We start from the raw sequence: 10769 nt of genomic DNA on the forward strand, positions 1-10769 counted from the left end.
GGCTTGTCCCCCTGTAATCCCCGCACACAGTAACCAAACACATATTTTTGAACACGAATAAGAAAAAATAAGTGGTCTCTTGTTACGGATCAAATTGAAGTCCTGTTTCAATTTGATTAATTGATAAAAGTGTGCATCACAATGCATTGGCTACCCCTGCCCTATAGGCCTATGCTATTTAATAAATACATTCATCAGACCTGGAATCTTTAATCCCCGCACACAGTAAACAAACACACATTTTTGAACACGTATAAGAAAAAATAAGTGTTGTCTTGTTACGGATCAAATCGAAGTCCTGTTACAATTCAATTAATTGATAAAAGCGTGTATCGCAAGGCATCGGCTAATCCAGCACTATTACGCTATTTTATAAATACATTCGTCAGATCTGGAATCTTTAATTTTTAATCTCCGCACACAGTAAACAAACACACATTTTTGAATACGTATAAGAAAAAATAAGTGTTGTCTTGTTACGGATCAAATCGAAGTCCTGTTACAATTCAATTAATTGATAAAAGCGTGTATCGCAAGGCATCGGCTAATCCAGCACTATTACGCTATTTTATAAATACATTCGTCAGATCTGGAATCTTTAATTTTTAATCTCCGCACACAGTAAACAAACACACATTTTTGAATACGTATAAAAGAAAAAATAAGTGTTCTCTTGTTACGGATCAAATCGAAGTCCTGTTACAATTCAATTAATTGATAAAAGCGTGTATCGCAAGGCATCGGCTAATCCAGCACTATTACGCTATTTTATAAATACATTCGTCAGATCTGGAATCTTTAATCTTTAATTTTTAATCCCCGCACACAATAAACAAACACACATTCATGAACACGTATAAAAAATAAGTGGTCTCTTGTTACGGATCAAATTGAAGTCTAGTTACAATTCAATAATTGATAATAGCGCGCATTGCAATGCATCGGCTAACTCAGCATTATACGCTATTTAATAATACATTCGTCAGATTTGGAATCTTAAATTATAATCATAATTATATGAGCCCGCGCGTGGAAAGTGAAAGTGAAAGGAATTGAAAATGCTTTCAAAAACAATTATGAAAGTAACATAATTAAAGTAGGACTACATGTGCTTATAAAGGCCCAAAAAGGTGTATGGATGCGGAAATTAATGTTTCGGATGAAAATAATACGCTATCTCTACTACTGTAGCATGCGGTCAAAAATTTGATGCGCAACTTATCAAATATCTAGGCTACTGAACTATCGAACACCTAGATCTAGATTCTCCTACTTTTACACAATGACTTAGATCTATATCAATTCGTCTTAACCGATGAGTATTTTTTTCAAACATTTGTACACATCTATAGGTTCTATATTATTCTAGAAATTTCTTTAAAGAAAATTCTTTAATAAATACTAGCCAATATAAAAAAAAAATCCCAGTCAATGGTTTCTACAGATTTTTAAAAGGTTTATATAGATTCTAGATCTAGCTGGAGCTAAATCTCTTTTAAAAGCAAGTCCGTCCTTTTTTCTACTTCTGCTGGCGACATAAAGTTAATTATTGAACCCATGTTTTGAGAACAGAACATTAATTAGATCTAGTGAAAAAATATGTTCAGTGTAAAACAAATTTCTTGTAACAAGTTGTGCTACTAAAAAATTACGTAGGCCATATGCGTATGCAAAATGTGTGTGGGAAGCTAGAGGTGCTGTGAACAATCCCATCCGTGTTACGAATTTTTTCACAGTTCTGTAGATCTTATATTTATAAACTCTCTATGTCTGCTGTTTCTGTTGTTGCACCCAAAAACACAACAATTTAAAACCTTAATTCCAATCTCTAGTTGCACAGTGAATTCTGTAACTCAAAATTACAAACTGGACAGTAAATGTTCCACTTTTCACTCGTTTGTAAAAGCCGCTCTTGCTGTAAAAGCTATAGGGTTACTTCCGAAAACGATAAATCGTGCCCTCAAGACGCCATTGTTTTCGGTCTTCAATTCGTCACAGGTCACGTGGTACAGTTCCCGTTCTATTGGCAGAGCTGGTAGTAAGGGAGTACAAGTACTCCGGTACTTGTACTTACGTTACAATTTTCGGTACTTTTACTGTACTCCGGTACATTTTTTAAACCAGTACTTTTACTGTACTCCGATACTTTTTATAAAAGTACTTTTGAGTATTTTTAAAGTACATTTTGAGTACTTTGGTAGCTTAATGAAAGGGTCAGTGCAGGCATTTCTGATCATAATTTACGGAACAAAAACCCGATCAACCGCCAAGAGTTAAAAGTTGAGATCAAAGAACGGCCCGTCGCCTCAAAGATCTGCCACTATCGTGAATGTGATCACAAGCGTTGTAAAACTCCTTGAAACGGTACAGTGTTTGCTCCAGACGGGATCACACCAAGGTGTGAACTGACCGATGCGTTTCTTTTCCCCAAACATCGCACTCGCATCTGACCTCACCACCTAAACTTACATCACTCCCTGGGTGGGTAGGGCCTACAAGGTCCCTCCAGGCGGGATCACATCAAACTGTGAACTCTTCCCTGACCATTGAAAGCAGTTTTTCTCTATTTCCGAATTTGCGAGACAACCTGAATTTTAATTGGTGTGGTCACAACGTAATGGTGCGTAACGACAAAGGAGGTTGGGGGGGGGGGGGGGGGGGGGACTCAATCAGAGATGGAAAGCTAAAATTGTTGGACAGGTAAAGGGGAGGGGCAACTGGATAAACGTAGATAAAGATTTCAAGACTCACGATAATGAGTGTGTATATAATAATATTATTTATGGCATGCCTCATGCCACTGTGATTGGTCATCAAGGTTGACCACTCTTTGCTTGCCATATGTCATAAATCCGCCCAGGGGTCACGTCAGTTCATGGGTCACTGTAGATTCTTCCTTGGCTTCGTTGGCTAAGATCCCATATTTTCCTTGCTTCCGAGCACTGGGATCTTAGGTGGAGACCTACTGCAGTAGAGAATCTTTGGTTACACTGCACTTACTAGACTCTAGGAAACTATTGTATTTTGGTTTGCCGTTGGCGCCGTGGACTACACAGTGTGACCAAAACCTGTCAGACCACTATAATCAATTGAAGCTGAAACTGTGTTCTCAATGTGTATCTAACAATTTTTAGGCTTCCTAAATTTCTTTTAAACTTTTATTTGGCGGTTTTTGCTTAAGGCTACATTGATTCCTTGAGGATTTGTTAATGAAGAATTCAATGCACTTTTCCATTTCTATGCGGGCCATTTTCATCAATTTTATGTTTTCTTAAGAGCAACTTTGTATCTACATTTTTCAATTTGGATACTCTTTCTGTAGAACTATCCGACCTCTAGGACTGACTTACATAATTTGATCACATTGTCTTGCTCAAACAAGTTCTATTCGTAATATCACTTACCCACTAGTTGCGTCTGTTCGTTTGGGTTGTTTTTTGTTCAACTTCAAGGACCATTTCCACCGTTCAGTGCGTACATTGTATATTCAAATCCTTTGTATACTGTTTACATTTTTAGTAATAAATAGCCTAATTTGTCAAATATACTGGATAAGTTATAAAATATGATGTTTTGCATAAGCGCTGAAGTGTTTTAGCATATTAGCAGAAAGTACTCAAAATGTACTCATAAGTACTTTTTAAAAAAGTACTTGTACTCAAGTACATTTTATAGGAAAGTACTTTTACTGTACTTAAGTACATTTTTTAGATTGTACTTAAATTTGTACTTAAGTTCTTTTTAAAAAGTACTTTAACAGCTCTGGTTAGAATTCTGTGCTTTTCACCTTACCCCCGCCATAGAGATCACACTCACGCCACAGTGGCAATGGAGCATACAAGCCTAGATTCTATAATTTTGTTATATAACCCTCGAGCCGCTACGCACCAGTTACATTGCGAAGGGTCCAACTGCATTTTTTTAAAATAACGTAAATAAACTGCAATAAGCTCCTCCTTCGTGTTCGTCGCTACATTTTGATTAATTCATTTCCCTAGAATTTAGAGAAACGCCCCTTTAATCTCACTGCATTAACTCTTTTCAACGGGCACGAGGGCACGGCCAATAGCCCCGGTCGGAAGAAGAATGGTAAACTCTAGGCCTACCGGTGCCGGTACAAACAGCTTGTTTCCCCAAATTAATAGCATTGAATTGATCTTGTCTATCTTTGAGCAAATCGATAAATCAAGAAGAGCGATATTAGGCCTATAATATATAATAATTGTAAACAATTAACAACCTCTTAGTCGTATAGTCCAGGGTTTACATTAAAATGTGTGCATTGGAGATAGCCTAAACCAGTCGAGAACCCTACACGTCCTGGAACAAAATTCGAGGCAAATGCTTTTTTTTATAGAGGCAAAATGTGAGAGAGAACCCCCCCCCCTCCCCCCCATAACAATCCCCTATCTCATCTATTATGTAAAGTGGCCTTTTCGCGCCTCACCGAACCCTACTGGTACCAGTGGCGGTGGGTGGTTCCAAATGTGGAAGGAGCTGAGAAACCAGGGGAGGTAGAGTTCAAAGGTAAAATTTCTTTGGTCCAGAGGACATTCCAGATATGTGTGAGTATGTTTCATTTGCACACTCACAAGCAAAAGTGATCATATGACCTTATACATTTTCAAGCGCCGTAAAACTCTTACCCCCCAATAATAATCAATTAATTAAATACGCAAGCGCACACATACATCAGTAACTGGATTAGGCCGTCGTTGTTTTGGTTATTGGGTCATGACCCCCCCACATTGTCTGGTCTGGCTGGCTCAAGAAGCCCTTTAGCCCTGCACTACGCCCCGCCACCCAACTGGCGCATAAGTTGTTTTGCACTCTACCGCACTTAATGAGCTTACTGTTTCGTTTTTCGTTTTCAATCTGTTAAAAATCGATTTAGATAATAAGAATATCTTTTTAACCGTTGAATCAATTTCACCAAAACTTTGCACAGTGGTTTGTATCAATTTGTCTCAACCACATCATGTATTTCCCACAAAAATTGAGGCCAGATTAAAAAACTTTTCTACATAAATTTGCATAAAATACATAATACCGTTATCCACTTATATTGACAGCCTATGTATCGACATTTTGACATATCGACATATTTTCCAATTACGAAATTTTTCCTTTAATATCTTTACTAAACATTTTCTTTTACATCGACTTTTTTCGGCCCACTCTGCTTTATCGACAGGCTTCCTGGGTACCTGGCGAAGCCCACGAACAGAAACGGGAGGGGGAGCCACGCTAACGGTCAACACATTACATGTATTAGAAGATAAGTCCGCATACCCGCCAAGTAGCTTATTTGATACACCAGGCTTTGGTAGGTCATGTAGGGCCTACACAGTGTAGTCTCCAACATAGTACAGTGCCTCATTGACGTGAGCGCCTTGCGCGCTGGGCATCACCTCCCTACCCCCACTCCCGATCGCTCACTCCCCTTCCCTATCCCATTCTCAGTCTATCGTTGTGGAATACCACGATCAGTGAGTCAGTGCCTGCCCTTTCCATTTTCCCCTGTTTGTAGATTTGAAGGTTTCATAATTATTTTGAATGACATGCAAGGAGTTTAGAACTAATCTATTACTTTTAATCTCCTTGATGACATGGTAAGTCTGTCGGCATCAGTGCACGAACGTTGCGTCGTTTGAAGAAAATGAAACAACAACTGGAAAATGCGAAAATTGTCCTTTTTCTGCCTGAAGGAACACTTACCTGTACCTGTAGTTGCTGTAACAACATCTTTGTACATCTTTCCTCTCTTTTGCTTTGTTTTCCTCCTGCCTCCCTAATTTTTGGTCCCTTTTCCACTAACACTGTCTCATTTTGTTGTCCTCGTGGATTATATATTTTCTAGTAGCCTACTTTAACTTTGTTTTTTAAATGCTTTTTGGTGCGGATCATGAACGGGGGAAGGGGTGGGGTGGGGTGGTATGGCTTTTTAAAAAGAAAATAAAAAGAAAGGGAAAGAATTTAAAAAAACAAACATAGTTTCTAACCTAAGTTAACGAAAAGAAAAATCAAAAGAACAGGGTACTGAATCAATGGCAAGCAAAGGGAAAGAACTCTTGTTGGGCCACAGAATACTGTTCTGAATCATGCTTACGTCCCTTCCTTCCTTGTCCAACGTGCATAATATTAAATTTAGGAAGGAAAGATCTCAGGATAGACTCGACATGTATAATAATATAGTTTTTTCAGATCAAATGCACACATAAGAATAGAGGAGTCCATTAATGTCATAAAAACCCCGAAATTCAATTTAATTGCAAAAGTTTTGATTTTAGGTTCAATAGTTTGGCTATCAAATCTAAAACAACTCCTAAAAAAAGGAGGATGATAGTTACGTCGGAAGGTGGTCAAATTAAGCAAAATTACGTCATCACAGACAACAAATTATGGAAAAATCTAAAATGTATCAAAACACCACCATGTAGCATCTCGTTTGAAATGTCTTGATGAGATATATCTGAATCCATGAAAATGACTATAATATTATCCATTCCGTGTGAAATGTTTGCTATCTAATCGTCACTGTCAGCAAGAGACTCAGGAGAGGGAGAGTTTCAGCAGCTGATTCCTTTGCTCTCTCCACATGCAAGTGAACACTCAAGTCCATGTTTTCTGCCCGTGCAACGCTTTGACCGACAGTCTGGCTTGCAATTGCTCCGGATCATCTTCAACAGAAGCTCGGGAGCAGGTGGGAGATCCGTTGTACATGGCTCCAGTCTGCCAGAACATAACTGCCATCCCCACATCTCAGGCTGCAGATCGCTAATTGTGTCAATCCAGTCCTAGAAAACAAATACATGTAAAACAATCAGTCAACTTCTACACACATACACAGGCACACAGACACACACACACACAACCATACACACGGACGCAGGCAAGCAGGCACGCAGGCACACACGCACAGGCGCGCGCACGCACACACACACACACACACACACACACACACACACACACACACACACACACAAGAGAAAGATAGCTAGCAGGCTCTGCAAACATAGATGGGGTGCTTAGCTTTGATCCTCCAACTGTAATAGCCCTTGTCCGAGATCACCTAGAGAGCAGCCATGAAGAGGACTCCTTCACGAAGGAGATTGTGATTGAGAAAGGAACACAACCTAATGACGCTACAACAACCAGCTGATGATGGAAACAACCAGCTTTCCCACCCTGAAAAAGACCCTTGTGAAGAGAGATGAGGAAGCATGGAGCACCCTGTCTTCCTAATACCCCAGTTCTACATTCAAGTATTCAAGTACGAGAAAGATTGAGAAGGAGTGGAGAAGGGGAAGGGTAGTGCATAAGCCTTTAGAGGGGTGAGACTTAAGACAAGGAGGGAGAAAGGGAAGGATATAAAAAAAATAAAAAATTACCTGCACTTGTAGATACGCGTGCAGACTGTGGTACTTCGCTGCTGCTGAAGTTGGAGGCAGTGAACGTACATGGACGGTTGTGATGCTGAATGTCACTTTCTCCCAGAAACGCTTGTAACGCAGCATGTCCAGTGTGTCGCCCGCTCGTCCTCCGTAGAGAGAGAGAGAGAGATCAGTGCTTTCTCCCCTGATACAATGATGAATGATGTCTGCTGTAGCTTTTCCTTTTGTGCAGAAAGTCTCCGCAGATGTTTTGAAATCTGTATCAATTTTTTTATTTTATTCAAGGCCTATCCTTTGGCCACTCCGAACAGCCTCGAAGTCGTGTCACATCCATTTACGGCCTGAAGAAATGGGAGGACATGGCAGATGAGTGGCCCAAGATTGGGTTTTCATTGACAGTATGTCTATTTGCTTGTGTGCTTTTTAGTCTTCGATCCGGATTTCAGAAGAAGTGGCCTACTGCGTATATCTGCATGGTGTAGCAGCAGCACAAGCAGACCGGTGTCTTCCCCGGTGACAACTGTAGTTGTGTTCATTGCACATGAAACCGCAGTCCTGACAATGAGGGTATCTGCATCCCCTTGTGCATGCAGAAATGCAAATGCCACACAGCAACTTCAAATACCACATAGACAGTTTCACGCCACATAGAAAGTCCAAATGTTCAACAGGAAATTTTAGTGCACGATTGTGCGTAACAAGTTCAAAAAATTAATTTTTAAAATAATAAATCCAAATGTAACACAATAGCAAATTCAAATGCCCAATGGCAAAAGTAAAATATTTTCCACAAAGATTATTCAGCATGAGAAGCATTTTTAATGTGCTCAAACTGAGTTGACGACAAACATAACCAGTATCCTATGGTGAATAGATCACCATAAGATAAAACCCCGAGGATGTTCCCCACTTAAAGAAATTATGATAGGACTGAAGCAACCAGACATCAAATGCAGCATGGCTGATGCAGATCATTTAGCGGTATGAATCTGCCTTCATCGATGAGGCTGGTATCAAGCTGTTAATGAAGAAAAACCAAGGAAGAGCACGGAGTGGTCAATGCTTTGTTCCCGTAGTGCAGGGTCGAAAGGGACCGAACGGCACAACGACATTTGCTGTCAGTGCCGAGGGTGGCCTGGTCTTTCACGACTTTCAAGTAGAGGGAGTGGCTGCTATCATTTCAACCCATCCCTCTAAGAACCTGTTCCAACAATCCCCACAACGAAGTATGCTTGGTAGATCTACATGTATGTAACAACGCTCGCGCATTAAGACAAGCTGTAAATGGCAACCTGCAATAGATTGTGGGTGAAATATCTTTCCCCTTACACACATGTTTTTAACATCTAAAAGAACGCTTGTGCTATCATCATCATTCTGTTTTGTTTAAACTTGTTTATTATTGTCATTCTCATTTTTACTTTTATTGTTTATTTTCTGCCTCATTCGACAGTTTCGTTTCATCAAATAGACTCGGGTTGAAATATCTTGACACCTGCATACCTTGTCTTACCATCTGTGAAAACGATTCTTAATTTGGAAAAATTATTTAGTGGCCTGGGTAGCCTAGTGGTTAGGCTATCGGACTGGTAATCGTGAGATTCGGGTTCGGGGGTTCGAGCCTCAGTTCGGTCCAACTTTGTGTCCTTGGGAAAGGCACTTTACACGAATTTACCGTTTGGATCGGTACTTTCAGAGATAGACGTTGATCCCAGAGGTCCTGCCTCTTAAATAACCTAATAGCTATACCATTTTACCATTGAAACATTATTTTTTGGAAATACAATTTGAAACAGATGTTCGCTGAAGCAAGACACTAAATGATCACTAAGCAGACTCACCGACAAAAGATGGTAACACTTTCCCAGTTGATGGAACAAAAACCCAAAGCTGTGACTATAGTGAAAATGGCAGCAGTATTCAGATCAATGCAAGCTTATACATGTATGCCACAGCGTTTTGTAGTGCAACAATAAGTAAATAAAAGTAAATTTGGCTTTACATTAACATAATTTCATCCAGTTATATATATATATATCTATCTACACCAGCAGTTAGTTGATTTTCATCATAACCATTCGTTTCTGTTTAAACTTGTGGGTTTATTTTCGGATTAAACAAAAATTAACAAGTACATGTAGTTTCGTTTCACGTGATTTCTTCCTTGTGGCACGACACGGCTTACTTCTAACTTTTTCGTGACGAGGCGAAAACCCACCCAAAACCTTTTACTTCTTACCTTGCTTCACTTCTTATACTTTTAACCTCTTTTTCCTCTATTTTAAGCATTAATATTTACATTTGAAATTGCTATGTGGCATTTGAATTTGCTATGTGTTACATTTGAGATTTCTATGTTTGCATTTTTGAACTTGCTATTGTTGTATTAGGACTTTTTATGACGTCATTTGTACATTTGGATTTGTTAGGTGTAATTTGGTCTTTCTATGCGGCATTTGAATTTGTTAGGTGTATATTTGAACTGAAAAAAAAACCTATACACTGTATAACTGCCGTGATTTTTTCCCCACGTAATTAATCGACAAAACTAGAAACTGTTGACATTGGTCGATTTCTGCTGTCAGGGGAAAGAGATCCTGTATACAGGATGCCAAGGGAAACAACTCGTCATTGATTTCTTCACAAAACTAGATTTTTACGGTTGTCTTCCTTTGAAAGGAAAATGAGTCCACTCCACAGAACAATGTGACGACTTGCCAGTTGGGATCACAAAAATCAGTCTGTGCGTTGCCTGGATACCACAAACTGGCATCACGTTGTGTCCTTTAGTTCCCTTTTAGTAATTAAGTCTTTAACAGCACTTGCAACACAATAAGGTCAAATAAGTGCGAAGATTAGAGGTATTACAAGAATGTAACAAGCACACACACACACACACACACACACACACACACACACACACATACACACACACACACACACAAATGACATACACACACGAGGAGAGATAAGGTCGATAGGTGTTTGAAGGAGCCTACCACACCAAAGCACCCGCCAGCCACCCGTCTTTTGTTTCCTCTACCTGGTGCAGTTTTGTTATCGAGTTCGTAAACATTTCTACGGAGTAACTTGGTCTCTGTTGAAATGCCTGGTCTTTCTCAGCCCGGGGTGGACCTGACAGGCGTGGTCTGAAGCCTGCCTCCTAAATGATAGAAAATGTGTTGATGGGGAACGTCTACATTAAAGAAAAAACCCAAAACAACAACAAACAAACCAACAAATTTTTGTTTCTTTACCAACAGCATGGTTATACTCCTGGTCATATTATATTTATTTCAGTTGCAGTCTACTGTAGCTCTTGTCTGGGAACGAGATTGGTTGTCGAGTGACAATTTTTTTTCCGTTTTTTGTGGG

The sequence above is a fragment of the Aplysia californica genome, unplaced genomic scaffold, assembly GCF_000002075.1.
Source record: "Aplysia californica isolate F4 #8 unplaced genomic scaffold, AplCal3.0 scaffold00112, whole genome shotgun sequence".
Classification (NCBI taxonomy): Eukaryota; Metazoa; Mollusca; class Gastropoda; order Aplysiida; family Aplysiidae; genus Aplysia; species Aplysia californica.